Source organism: Mus caroli, chromosome 6 (genome assembly GCF_900094665.2).
Source record: "Mus caroli chromosome 6, CAROLI_EIJ_v1.1, whole genome shotgun sequence".
NCBI lineage: Eukaryota > Metazoa > Chordata > Mammalia > Rodentia > Muridae > Mus > Mus caroli.
The window spans coordinates 131,934,841-131,949,734 of record NC_034575.1 but is presented as its reverse complement, the minus strand read 5'-3'; positions in this window follow the sequence as shown (position 1 = coordinate 131,949,734).

Sequence of the window (14,894 nt, the reverse complement as noted above, 5' to 3'; positions counted from 1 at the left end):
TCTTCTTCTTCTTCTTCTTCTTCTTCTTCTTCTTCTTCTTCTTCTTCTTCTTCTTCTTCTTCTTCTTCTTCTTCTTCTTCCAGAAACCTTGTTAAAGATATAGTGGTCCTCCAGCATTAGGGAGGCTAATGATAAATTTGAAATTTGTTGGAATGTTTAAAGACCTTTGGTCAGAGAGTTGCCTTCCTTCAGTACACAGTTAAGTGTAGTCACAGTATGGTTAATGTGCTGGAGTTGAACAGGGTGAGAACAGGAGTTCCTCAGATAAGCATGACAATGAAGGGTGTCACCAGCTCTAGATGATGCTAATTTCTTTGATTCTGGGCCCATTCTTATAGGCTCCCATGATCTCGGCTCCTATTCTTCTGCTGAGAATGTGGCTCTGATTCAAGTACGATTGTTCACCGAGATACATCTTGATAGTTTCTACATATGCAATATTTATTGAGCCCTTAATATATGTCAGACATTGGGTGTGGTGCTGGAAATAAGACAACACTGCTGCCCTCAAAGAACCCATATTCTACACAAATTACCACTCCTGCATCAACTGAGCATTGCCAACTGTGTTATTTCATTTGCAGAGACCTTGCCAGGGGTGGTAGGAAGAGTTGACCACCTCTCATTCTGACAGGTCAAACAGAAGGCTTGTATGTGACATTCTGTGTGCTCGGATAAGCAAGGCATGAGGACTCTGACCATCTCAAACACAATAAAAAGTCATTAGTGCAATCCAGGGCCTCACTAACATCCTGGCTCATTTTGTCTCTTCATTTTTTTTATCATCTTAATTATTATTAAGTAAAAAGTATAAGCAAGCAAGCAAACAAACACATACCATTATACTAGAACTTTTCCCAGGAGAACCAGTCAAATGAGCTGTTTCGTGTTTGTTTGAGAGAAGTCACGCACGCTAGCTGGCCTGAAACTGAGTACCAGGGTTGCCTCTGCCTCTCATGTCCTGGGATCAAAGGCCATCACTTCTGGCTGAAATAAACTGGTTTTAAATTTCAATCAGCTCAAACAAATAAAATTACCCAAAGATCAATTGTTTATTTCCAAATGCAAAGTGCCTTCCTTGTGGATACTGATTTCTTTAAAGCCCTGTATTTCAGCTGTTACTGTAACTGTGGTCAGTCTTCAATTCTTTTTAAATTAGCATGCATGTGTGTGGTCAGTGTTGTCTGAATCTAATAAACTTCTGAAAGAATCTAAAATAGAAAAACTTTAACCAATCTTCACTGAAATCAGCCTGTAATATATGCTCCTTTGGGGAAGTATAAGTTCAAGGCCAGCCTGGGAAACGGAAAACCTTGTCTCAAAATAAAAGTAAAAACTTTTTTTGTTTGTTTGTTTTTAAGGACTGGAGATTAAGGTCAGAGGTAGAATACTGGCCCAGTGTGTAAGGCCTTAAATTCAGTTCTCGGAACTGCAAAACAAAACGAACAAATCAAATTCAAAGCTAAATTGAGAGTTTATCTTTCTCTGGTCAGAACGGCAGTCAGTCGTTAAGAAAATAAGTAACAAAAGTGGTGGTGAAGATGCTGAGGAGAGGAGGCCCTCATCCCCCGCCAGAGGGAACTTCTTTGACACTAGGTCAACTACTGTTCTTTCGGAATAAAGCCAACTTGATCACGGTGAATGATCTTGGGATGAGCTTCAGTTTGCCTTGCAAGTATTTTATTAAAACAAAATATATCTATGTTCATCAGGGAGTTAGCCTATGATTTTCTTTTGGTTATTGTTGTGTGTATTTGGTTCGGGTATTACTAATATCAGCTCCGTAAAAGATGTATCTAGACACTGCTGGTGAAATTGTAATTAGGCCTGCTACTGTGGAAGTCAGAAAGGCAGTTTCTCAAAAAGCTAAAATTAGATACAGGATGACCCAGCTGTACCACGCACTCCTGACGTTTACCTGAAGAACTCCATCACAGAGACACTTGCCCATCAATGCTTACTGAAGCACTGCTCACAATAGCTAAGTTCTAGAACCAATCTAGGGGTGGGGTGTATCAACAGAGGAATTATACATATAATTTATATGTAATAAATATATTTCAAATTCATATAGATGAATTTGAAAAAATTATGTTTGCTAGTGCCTGCATGGATGTATGCACATACACATGTGAGTGACTTTAACCTAAGACCTCCTGAAAATATTGGGTCCCTGGAGCTGTAGTGGATTTTGTTTTGTTTTGTTTTGTTTTGTTTTGTTTTGTTTTGTTTTTCAGCCACAGAAAGGAACGGAGTTATATTCTTTAGAGAAAAATGGATGCAGGGAGAGATGACCATAATAAATGAATTAAATCAATTCTAGAAAAACAAATATCACTTCTTCTCATTTGTCCTTCCTAGATTGTGTATAGACCTATCAATAAAACATCATTTATTTGAATGTGGTGTTGCACAACTTTAATCCCTTCATTTGGGAGGCAGAGGGAGACTTATCTCTGTGAGTTCAAGGCCAGCCTGGTCTACATTGTGAGTTCTAGGACAGCCAGGGCTACATTGTGATACACAGTTTAAAAATAAAATCATGCGTGTATGATAGGTAAGTAGAAGTGAAACTGCCTAGGGGAGCAACAGGGACTAACAGAGGGAAGAGGGGTTAAGAAAAGTAGGGTGGGAGGCATGAGAGGTATGCTCACAGTATATGAACACATACATAATCTACAGTTTCCAACTAAAACTCAATAAAACGGCAATGCTACTGATGGGATACGAAAAGAACATTATCATTTCAAATGATGACGTTTTCTAGCTTAGATGAGTTAGTTCTTCATTCATTGATCATTCAATCGGACAGCAAATGTATCCACCATATGTGTTAATAACTAAATGAAATTGGTCAAAGTGGGGTATGACCTCAGTTCAGTTATCTCCTGCTGCCACCTACTGGGCATCTCCTTTGCTACGACTTTCAGATACCCAGAGTTTCTAAGAGGAAGTTGGAGGGAGTCTACTATTGCTTGCTGGACCATTGCAATGTTTTTCTTTCATTTTTACATGTGAATTTTAGATCATTTTACAGATTGGTTCTTAGTTTAACTGTACATGTTTCTTTATATAAGGCAAAATGACCAGATCAGTGTAGGTAACGTTTGCATCTTAAACATTTAACAATTTTTAAATTAATTCCTAATAACTGTGCATAATAACCACAGTATCTTTACAGGGCGCAGTGTAGTGTTTCAGTACATGTATCCATATTCTCTCAAGCACAGCTCTCGTCACCTCCACCCAAATCCTTGGGGCTCCAACCCAACTCTTGCAGCAGGAGCAGTTGTTTCTCAATGAGTCACTGCCCTGTGTGCCCGGGCAGCCACTCTTTTCCTCTCCCCCACCTAGAGTTTTCCTAGTGAGCTTCTGTTTGAAGAAAGTTTTGACTTTCTTTGGCTTCTTTTCATTCTGGTGGGGGTTAGAATGTCTTGCCAGGATAGTAGAGGTGTGTGCCTGGATTGCCTAATGCAGGTTGCAGAGAGTCAGAGGCCTTTGCAGAGGGCACTCCCAACCAAGTTTGAACCCTCTCTTACTTCTGAAAGGCAACCATGTCATGGAGGTGGAGAGGAGTTAAGAACTTCTCATGGTCAACTGGGGTGCTTTCAAATGCTGTGTGGAAGTTGGGACACACAGGATTAGGTATTCGATGGCTCATCGGCTCTGCATCATCAAGTCTCCAAGTAGGTCAAATACATCACGGGATGGTTTAGTCACAGGAGGAGATGGATCAGTCACCCGAAGTCCACTGCTGACTCGGATGCATGCCTCATTCTCTCCTCCTTCAAGCCAAGAGCTCTCCAGACATTGTTAATGTTTTATGTAGAAAGGATTAACCAGATGTATACTAGTTGTGTTAACCAGATATATAACTATGGAGGGAACTGTCTCCCATCTAGTGTTGTCACACCAAAAGTCATTCTGGATTTAAGAGATAAGATTAATTGATGGAATAGTAAACATCCTTCTAGAAATATTTCCAGTCCCTTGTTGGGTGAGTGCCAGCACTAATGTGCCTGAGGCAGGTGGATTGCAAGTTTGAGACCAGCCTAGGCTATATAACAAGACTGCCTCTTAGGAAACCAAAACTCAAAATAATTTAAAAGATTTATTTTATTTTTAAATATAACATGTGTCTATGTGGGTATGTATGTGTGAGTGAAGACACTCATGGAGGGCAGAGGAGGGTATGCCCTGGAGATAGAGATACAAGCACCTGACTTTAGTGCAGAAATAGAATTCAGTCCTCTGTAGGAGCAGTATTCAGTCTTAACTGCTAGGCATTGCTCCAGCCCTCAAACAAATGCTTTAAGTAGTGATATTCCTATTTATTACCATCAAAGAGTGTGTGGAAAAATGTATGTATGTGTAAATATGTATTTGTATTTATGTATATATGTATGTATATATTCTATCTATCTATCTATCTATCTATCTATCTATCTATCTATCTATCTATCTATCTATCTATCTATTTGTCTATCTATCTATCTATCTATCTATCTATCTATCTATCTATCTATCTATCTATCTATCTATCATCTATCTACTATCTATCTATCTATCTATCTATCTATCTATCTATCTATCTATCTATCTATGTATTTATGTGTTGGGAGCTATTAAGACAACTCTATTGTCTTGATCTCCGAATTGGCCCTCTCCCCCCAGAAGAAAAGGGGGTCAAAAGCCGACCACCGACACATCTCTCTGAGAACAACCACAGAATGTTCCAGCCCTAAGTCAGCGCCAGATGTCTTGACCACAAGATGTACCCTGATACCACCAAGTTCCTGCTTCCCCGTGTAGCTGCCAAAAGAAAAAAATCCACTGCCCCACCCCTCCTGCTGAGAAGTACTTGTACTTCCCCTATTGCTTGTGCATTTCCACTGCCCCACCCCTCCTGCTGAGAAGGACTTGTACTTCCCCTTTTGCTTGTGCATTTAAGCCTTGAGCCTTGCTGAATACAGAGACACCTTGATGCTACTCAGACTGCTTTGTTCTCGCACTTGGTGTCCGTCTCTCCCTCTCCCCATTTGGTTCTTAAGAGAAGGTCCCCTCGAGACCCTCGAATAACTGGACCTGCTGGATGGGTCATCTATGTATAAATATGCATGTATATATGTATGTATATATACTGTATGTATGTATGTATGTATGTATGTATGTATCTATCTATCTATGTATAAATATGTATGTATATATGTATATGTACTGTATGTATGTATCTATGTATAAATATATGTATATATGTATATATACTGTATGTATGTATGTATAAATATGTATATATATGTATATATACTGTATGTATGTATGTATGTATCTATGTATAAATGTGCATGTATATATGTATGTATGTATCTATCTATGTATAAATATGTATGTATATATGTATGTATATATACTGTATGTATCTATGTATCTATGTATAAATATGCATGCATATATGTATGTATGTATCTATGTATAAATATGTATGTATATATGTATGTATATATACTGTATGTATGTATGTATGTATGTATGTATGTATGTATGTATCTATCTATTTATCTATCTCTCTGTGGGGCTAGAGAGGTGGCTCTATGGTGAAGAGCACTTGTTGCTCTTGCAGAAGATCTGGGTTTGTGTCTCAGCACTTACATGCTGGCTCACAACTACTTGTAACTTCACTGGAAGAGTATGTGGCACCATCTTCTGTCCTCTGCAGGCATCACACACACATTATACATACATACATACATACATACATACATACATAAATACATACATACATACATTCAGATGAACACTCATGCACATGACATAAATATACATAAAATGTTAAAAACATGTACACATTTATTCATGTCTAGTGTCCCCTGAAAATCTTTAAGAACTCCAGGCTTATCCTTATTGACTGAAAATTTAAGGACATATGCTGTGTGCAGACTGCACTCAACTGTAGGAAGGGCAGAAAGCACAATTTTGTTTTTGTTTTTGTCTTTTTTTTGTTGTTGTTTTTGAGACAGGGTTTCTCTGTATAGCCCTGGCTGTCCTGGAACTCACTTTGTAGACCAGGCTGGCCTCGAACTCAGAAATCCGCCTGCTTCTGCCTCCCCAGTGCTGGGATTAAAGGTGTGCACCACCACTGCCTGGTTCAGAATGCACAATATTAAGTCAGCAGCTGAGTTCCCTCTTTGACCCTCTGTTTCTTGGTTCTTTTTCTTTTGTTTGATAAACAGTCTACCAACCTACTCAGCTCCCTTGTCACTCTGATCATCTCTCAGACTCCAATTCTTCTTCTCCTTTTTCTAGTTCTTGTTATTCTGTTGATGATGGTCACTGTCAACACAGCCTGGATCTCCTCATACATAAGTCCTCTGGGATGTAACTCAGTTTGGCTAGCCATGCTCCTCTTCTTTACAGCATTCTCAGGATGAAGTATCCCATGGAAAAAGTCCTTGTAGAACTTGGTAAAATTCAACATACTTCCATGAGGGCTCCAATTCATACACTAAAGTATCTCATGTGAAGTTATGGTGTCTTGTGTTCTTTGGGACAGAAGACACACTAAAGCATGGGAATGAGAAAGCCTAGAAGTGGGGAGGATAAGAATTGGGAGGGGCTTAGAGAGATGGCTCAATTGATAACATTGTTCGCTAATCTTCCAGTGTACCCCAGTTTGATTTTTAGCACCCACATCAGATAACTTCCTGTCACTGGTCTGGTTCAAGACCTCTGGCTTCTGCTACAGTATCAATACTGGAATCTCACTGGGACTCCTCTTGGATATCGTGTTGTTGCCCTGTGTCATGGAAATACTGTAGTTTTGAATTTCTAGGCTCTTTCACATGTTCCAGTAGTTCATCAACGGGGTAGATGTTGGGGTGGGTCAGTTCAAAGCCCTGGATCTGGGCCTGGAAGGTATCTGAGCTGGTCAGCCCACCAGCTCTCTCAGATCACACCATACCTCCCATACCACACCACACTGAACCCTCCAGCACTGTTCTGGCTAGCTCATCTAATTCTGCAGCCAGCAAGGGGCAGAAACAGCTCTCCTACTCTCATGTACATGTGGGCTGGCTCAACACTCCCACACCACAGGACCAGCTCTACTATGCTGCCCAGGATAGGGGCAGGTCCTGCTTTCTGGAGTGCTGAGTAGGCAGAGCACTGGGCCAGCTCTCCCATGCTCACACCCTCGGGTTGACTCACCCATGTCTCCTGCAACTAAGGTTAGCTCTTCTGTGCTTCCTAGCAATGTTCCTGTGCTCTCCTGAGTTTTGCAGCTAGCAAGGGTTGGGGCCAGCTCTTCTGCTTTCAAGCCCTCAGGACCAGCTCTCCCAGAATGCTCAGGCAAGGAGTGGGTCCAGTTCTGCATAGCTCTCAGACATCAGCATGACCCTGGGTGGTGGCCAAGACCAAGGACATCCACTTTGCCTTTGGTGGTAACAGACCACTGCTACTGAAGGGTCAGGGATCCAGACATGGTCCTTAGTGGTAGTACAGGCCAGGACTTTACCATGGCCTTAGATGATAGCACCTGCTACTCACACCAGGCTGTTTCTTACTACCCTACAGTTCTGCCTCTCCTCGCTGTGCCCACATCCTCCTGTTTCTTCTTTTCTTCTGTTTCTCCACCACTTACTCTTTAGTGGTAACTCTGATCTCTGGGTGTCTAGGGCAGTGTAAGGAGTGTCTTACCTGTGCAGTGTGGCAACCTGGCAGGGTCATCTCAGGTGTGATCTGCCTTCCCTGGCCTGTGGGGTGCCAGACTGGTGGTATTCTCAGGCTAGTTCCATGTCCATGACCCTGTGGAGCCAGACTGATGGTTGTTTTGGGCTCACTCCCACCAGAGCTAGATGGCCACAGGTGGGGGACTTCTCAGATCTCTTCCTGCCTGGCTGCATGGCACTAGAAACCAAATTGGGAAGGGGGGCTGTTTCCCCTCAGACTCCTTCCCTGAATCACATGGCCCTAGGCAGGGGGTCTTATCATCTTCAGCTTGCTCCATGCCCTGGGTGTGTAGCCTATATGTTACTTTGATATCTAGTTTTTTTGAGTTCTTTGTGTATTTTCGATATTGGCCCTATGTTGAATAAGTAGTTGGTAAAAATATTTTCCCATTTTGAAGATTGGAATCTTTCATTTCTGAAGAACGGTAAAGGACTTTGTCCCTTCCTATGCAGAAGCCCTGTAGTTTCATGAAGTCCCATTTATTAATTGTTGATCTTAAAACCTGTAAGAATGGTGTTCTGTTCAGAAAGGCTTTTCCTGCACCAATGAGTTCAACACTATTCCCCACTTTCTCTTCTATCAAGTTCAGTGTATCTGGTTTTATGTTGAGGTCTTCGATCCATTTGGAGTTGAGTTGTGTACAGTGTGAAAAGTATGTATCTGTTTGGACAATTCTACATGCCAACATCAAGTTTGATCTGCACCATTTGTTGATGATGTCCTTTTTTTGCAGTGTGTGATCTTGGTTTCTTTACCAAAAATTATGTGTGGGTGTATGTATGGGTCTTCAGTTCAATTCCGTTGATTAACATGCCAGTTTTTGTTGTGATTTGTCGTCTGTTTTTTTTCTGCTTCCCCAAAAGGGATGCCCGTACTCAGGTGAGGTCACATGAAATCTTACTTGGTCAGATAAGGCTAGAGCATATGATTGGGAAGTGGAAGGTGGGGGCAAAGCTGAAAGTTTTAGAGAGGGGAAAGAAGAAGAAGGAGAGACAGGGAGAGATGGAGGGAGAGATGAGGTGGAGATAGAGAGAGACAAGATGGAACCAGAAGGAGAAGATGGAGCTGACCTACATGATCTGGAGAAGCCACAAGTAGCTAGAGATTTCATAGAGGGACAATAAAATAATGTAGGGTACACTTGTTCAATCTAGGTGTGCGGCTTGTATTTATATCAATTGAGTTTTGTGTTCTTTGTGTGGGCATTTTGGGATTGAAGATTTACTGGTATAAATCTGGCTGGTATATTACAAGTCTCTAGTGTTATCATTTTCTGGGGCTAAGGGAACCCGAGTGAGGGTAGCTGGCTTTCTGCAGGCTAACCACAGGTGGATGTCCTGGGAAGTGTGTGAGCGGCTTGGAACCATGGAGATGGGCGAGACCTGTCAATGACGGTGCTTAGCCGGTTTAGCATGGTTTGTGACTCAACAAGCAGCCGAAAGAGTCAGATGACGATATTTGTATCCAACCAATGGACAGAAGCAGCTGAACCCTATTGTTGAATTAGGGAAGTCTATAGAAAGGAGAAGGGCTATCCTGTAGGACAACCAGCAGTCTCAATCTGGACCCAAGAGACCTCTCAAACACTCGACCACCAAACAGACAGCACACATCAGCTGATATGAGGCCCTCAACACACATGAAGTAGAGGACTTTTGGGTCTGTGTTCATTCAGAGATGATGCACCTAACCCTCAAGAGACTGGAGGTCCCAGGGAGTTTAGAGGTCAGGTGGAATGGGGGGTGGGGGCAACCAGGTGGAGACAGGGTTGGTGGGAAGGTGGTGTGGGATGTGGAACAGTGGGAGAGTAGATGGGGGCGGGGTGAGGAATGGAATATGGAGTGTAAAATAAATTAATTTATAAAATAAAAATTAAAGAGAAAGTAAACAAAACAAAATAAAAAACCAAAAAAGTACATGCTACACATTTTAAAGCCAATAGCATGGTATTTTTATGACTATAGCTCTGTAGTACAACTTGAGTTCAGGAATGGTGATACCTCCAGCAGGTCTTTTATTATTCAAGATTGTTTTCATTCTTCTGGTGTGAGTGTGTGTGTGTGTTCATATGAAGCGGAGAATTGTTCTTTCATGATCTGTGAAAAATTGTTTGGGAATTTTCAAGGGGATTGTGTTGAATTTATAGATTGCTTTTGGTAGGATGGTCATTTTTACTACACTAATCTGTGGCAATTTGAATATGCTTGGCCCATGAGAAGTGGCACTATTCAGGTGGTGTGGTCTTATTGAAAGAGATGTAGTCTTGTTAGAGGAGGCATGTCACTGTGGAAATGGAGTTTTGAAGTCACATATATATCCTCAGGTCTGGCCAGTGTGGTCCAGAGCCTCCTCTTGTCTGCCTGTGGAGGACAGTCTCCTTCTGGCTACCTTTGGAAAAAGATGTAGAACTCTCAGCCCCTTCTGTACTATGTCTGCCTACATGCTGCCATGCTTGTCACTATTGCTACATCCACTCCAGTGAAGTCTGCCTGACAGGTTTAGAATCTGGAGGTAGTTCTGAGGCAAAGAGTTACATGGAAACTTAGCCTCCTGCAACTTTAGCATTCCCATAGCCCATATACTCAAACCCTGTCCCTGCGTTAGTCTGGTGTATGGATCTGTGTGCTCTCTTTCAGTATTGTTTTATTATAAGTGTCTTTAAGGATTGATTTTGACATATAGCTAAAGCCTTTGCCAGTGTTCCAATATCCTAGAAAGTCCTTGAAGCAGACCCTGAGCTTGGAATTCAGTAAGAATGTTACCTATTCAGTAGCACTCAAATTTACTTCTAGTAGAGACAGTGAAACTAATTAGGCATTACAATTTACTTGTATAGAGCTAGAAAAGCTCAGGGTTAGTCTACATAGTAATTACTTAGGACAATAGCTGAGTTGCACCCAACACATGTATTGCCCGCGCTTTTGTTCCCCCTGGTAAGAACACGCTCAGGGCAACCGGAATCTTCTGCAGCACAAGCTTTATTGCTTACCCCATCAGGAGCCAGTGGAGAAGAGAGCCAGAGAGAGAGAGAATGGCGGAAACCCGTCCCTTTTATGGAGGACTGTCCTCCGCCTTGGACTGTCGCTCCCTGATTGGCTGCAGCCCATCGGCCGGAGTTGTCGTCACGGGAAAGGCAGAGCACATGGGGTGGGAAGCTTGCTTGTTTACTACTTAGAATACGGGTGTCAGCGCCATCAGCGCCATCTTGTAATGGCGAATGTGAGGGCGGCTCCTTACACACATGGCCTAGGAAATAGGTGGGTTGTAGTATGAAAGGGTTAGTAGAACAGAATTCCCCTGGTGCAGGTTTTTCACTAGGCCCAGAGGAATTACATAATCAGGAATCATAACCATTACTAAAGGACCCCTGGTGGTGGGTTTAACAATAGACTTGCATTGTATCAGAGCATTCACCTGGCTTCTGTGTTTAGCTGATCTTAATTAAGGGTTGTTCCTATTCTCAGTTGTAAACAAGGCCTGGCTCCCACCATCTTTTTATGTATGAATTTTCTTTGTTTTCTGTTAAGAACCAGTGTACCTTGCCGGATGTATTCGCCTAGCCTTCTTGTTTTTCTTCTGTATTTAAAGCCTGGTGTTTGCTTGGAGAAAATACATCCAGATACAGCACTCCCTTGTGTCTGTGTCCGTTTGTCACCTTTTTGTAGCCAACTCCATGCCTGCCTGTAATGGGAACCCCAAAATTTTTTCTGCGAATTGAGGGAGGCCTATTGGGACCAGTCCGTGGCACACTATGATGATAATGGATGAAACTTCTGAAACTGTAAGCCAGGCCCAGTTAAATGTTTTCCTTTATAACAGTTGCTTTGGTCATGGTGTCTTTTCAGAGCAACAGAAAATAAAACTAATACATAATTTTACTGAATTGATCCATGAGCATGGGAGATCTTTCCATCTTCTGATATCATTTTCAGTTTCTTTTTTCAATGACTTGAAGTTTTTAATCATACAAGTCTTTCACTTGTTTTGCTAGAGTTACCCCCAAATATTCTATACTATTTAAGGGTATTATGGATGATATTTCCCTCTTTCTTTCTCAGAAACTTTGTCATTATGTATAGGAGGGTTACTAATTTTTGTGAGCTAATTTTGTATGTAACTACTTGGCTGAAAGTATTTATCAACTGTAGGAGTTTTTCTGTGGAATTTTTGGGATACACACACACACACACACACACACACACACACACACACATATATAACCATATCATCTACAAATAAAGGCACTTTGACTTCTTCCCTTCTAATTTGTATACTCTTGATCTCTTTCAGTTGACTTATTGTTTTGTGTTTGTTTGTTTGTTTTTCAAGACAAGGTTTCTCTGTATAGCCCTGGATGTCCTGGAACTCACTTTGTAGACCAGGCTGGCCTCGAACTCAGAAATCTGCCTGCCTCTGTCTCCCAAGTGCTGGGATTAAAGGCATGCACCACCACCTCCTGGCAGTTGACTTATTGTTCTAGCTACTACGTCAAATACTATATTGGATAGGTATGGAGAAAGTAGATAACCTTGTCTTGTCCTTGATATAAATGGAATAGCTCTTTTTTTTAAAAGTTTGGTAGAATTCTGTCTTAAAACCATCTGGCTTTGGCCTTTGATTGGTTGGTAGAATCTTAATGACTGTTCCTATTTGACTAGGGGTCATAGGTCTGTTTAAATTGCTTATTTGATCTTGATTTAATTTTGGTAAGTGTAACAAGAAAATTATTCATTTCTTTTAGATTTTCCAAATTGGTGGAATATATGTTTTTAAAGTATGTCCTTATGATTCTCTGGGTTTTCTCAGTGTCTGTTGTTATGTCCCCTGTTCACTTCTAATTTTCTTAATTTGGATATTCTCTGCTTACCTTTTAATTCACTTGGACTTTTCTGTCAATCGTATTGATTTTCTCAAAGAGCCAACTTTTTGTTTTCTTCTTTCTATTTTATTGATTTCAGCAATGAGTTTGATTAGTTTTTGTACTCTATTCCTTTTGGCTTGGTTTCTTCTTTTTTTCTTAAAGTTATCAGATATACTGTTAAGTTACTAGTGTGAGATCTATTTTATATTATGTAGGCACTTAATACTATGAACTTGTTTAGAACTTTTCCATTGTGTTCTATGAGTTTGGGTATGATGTATATTCATTTTCATTCAATTCTGGAAAGTCTTTAATTTCTTTCTTGAGCCATTTTTCATTCGGTAAAGAGATGTTCATTTTCCATGAGTTAATATGCTTTTATTGGTCAGATAGTGTCCAGGGTGTTATTTTAATTTTCTTGTATCTGTTGAGACTTGTTTTTGTCAAAGTATGTGGTCAGTTTTAGAGAAAGTTCCTTGAGGTGCTGAGAAGCAAGTATATTCTTTTGTGTTTGTGTGAATTGTTCTGTAAATATATGTCATCCCATTTGGTTTGTAACATCTGTTTTCCATCATTTCTCTGTTTGGATTTTCTTTGGATGTTTTATTTATTGGTGACAGTGGGATATTGAGGTCTCCCACTATCAGTGTGTGAGGGACAATATGTTTTTAAAGCAGCAATAGAACTTTTTTTTTACAAACTTAAGTACCCTTGATTTTGGTACACAGATGTTAAGAATTGCAATGTCCTCTTGTTGGACTTTTTTCCTTTGATGGATTTGTTATGCCCTTCCTCATATCTTCTGATTAGCTTTGATTTGAAGTCCATTTTGTCAAACATTAAGATGGCTATACCAGCTTGCTTCTTGGGCCCATATGCATGTAATGTATTTTTCCATCCTTTTACCCTGAGGTGATGTCTATCAGTGATGTTAAGGTATGTTTCTTGGATACAACAGATGGATGGATCCTGTTTTTGCATCCATTCTGTGGTTTGTGTTATTTTAGACACAATTTTGGGAAATTGAGACCATTGATGTTGAGAGCTATCAATGAACAGTGTTTGCTGTGTGAGAAGGATGGAGGGAGGGAGAGAGAGGGAGGAGGAGGAGGAGGAGGGGCAGGGAGAGGGCAAGGAAGAGAGGAAGAGAGAGAGAGCTTAAGCTTCTGGTCTGAGATTATTTATTCCTTCTGATTTATTGAGTGTTGTTAATCTCTTTTAATTGAAGTTTTTCTTCTAGCACCTTATGCGTGGCTGAATTTGTAGACAGATATTACTTAAATTTGACTTTTATTATAGTATGTCTTATTTTCTCCATCTATTGTGATTGCAAGTTTTGCTGGGTATAGTAGTCTGGGCTGGCATCTGTAGTCTCTTATATTCTGTAGCACATCTGTTCAGGTCCATCTGTCATTTAGAGTCTCCATTGAGAAGTCAGATATAATTCTAATAGATCTGGTTTTGGATGTTACTTGATCCTTTGTAGCATTTAATATTTATTCTTGGTTCTGTACATTTAGTTTTGATTATTCTATGTCCAAAGGACTTTCTTTTCTGGCCTAGTCTATTTGATGTTTTGTGTGTTTCTTGTACTTTGATAGGCGTCTCCTTCTTTCACTTAGGGAAGTTTTCTTCTGTGACTTTCTAATAATTTCTGGGTTTTTAATCTGGGTTTCTTCCCCTTCATGTATTTTTATCATTCTTAGGTTTGAACTTTTGTAGTGTCCATGATTTTCTGGATGTTGTGTGTCAGGAGTTTTAGATTTAACATTCTCTTTGTTGAAATATCCATTTCTTCTGTAATGTCTTTGATGCCTGAGATTCTCTTTTCTGATTGTCATACTCTGTTGTTGAGGCTTGCCTCTGTAGTTCCTATTAGAGGTCTAAATTTTTTACTCCCAGAAAATCCTTTGTTTGGGTTTTTTCTATTAACTCTATTTCCACTTTTGGGTCTTGTATGATTCTGTTCATTTCCTTCCTCTGTTTTTTTTTTTCTTTTATGATTTCTTTAAATGATTACTTATTTTCTTTTTATGGACACCTATTATATTCATAAAGACCGCTTTACGTTTTTTTTTTTTTTCTTGTACTTCAGTTGTGTTGTAATGCTCAAGGCCTGTGTGGTAGGGGTGCTGGGCTCTAGTGGAGACATATTTTTCTGGTTGTTATTGGTTGTGCTTTTATGCTTACACCTAGACATATGGGATTGGGAAGGTTGTAATTCTGGGAGCTTATATCTGGCCTTATCTTTATTGGGTGAGTATTTTTTCCTCTCTGTTTCTTTTTTTTGTTTGTTTGTTTTTTTTTT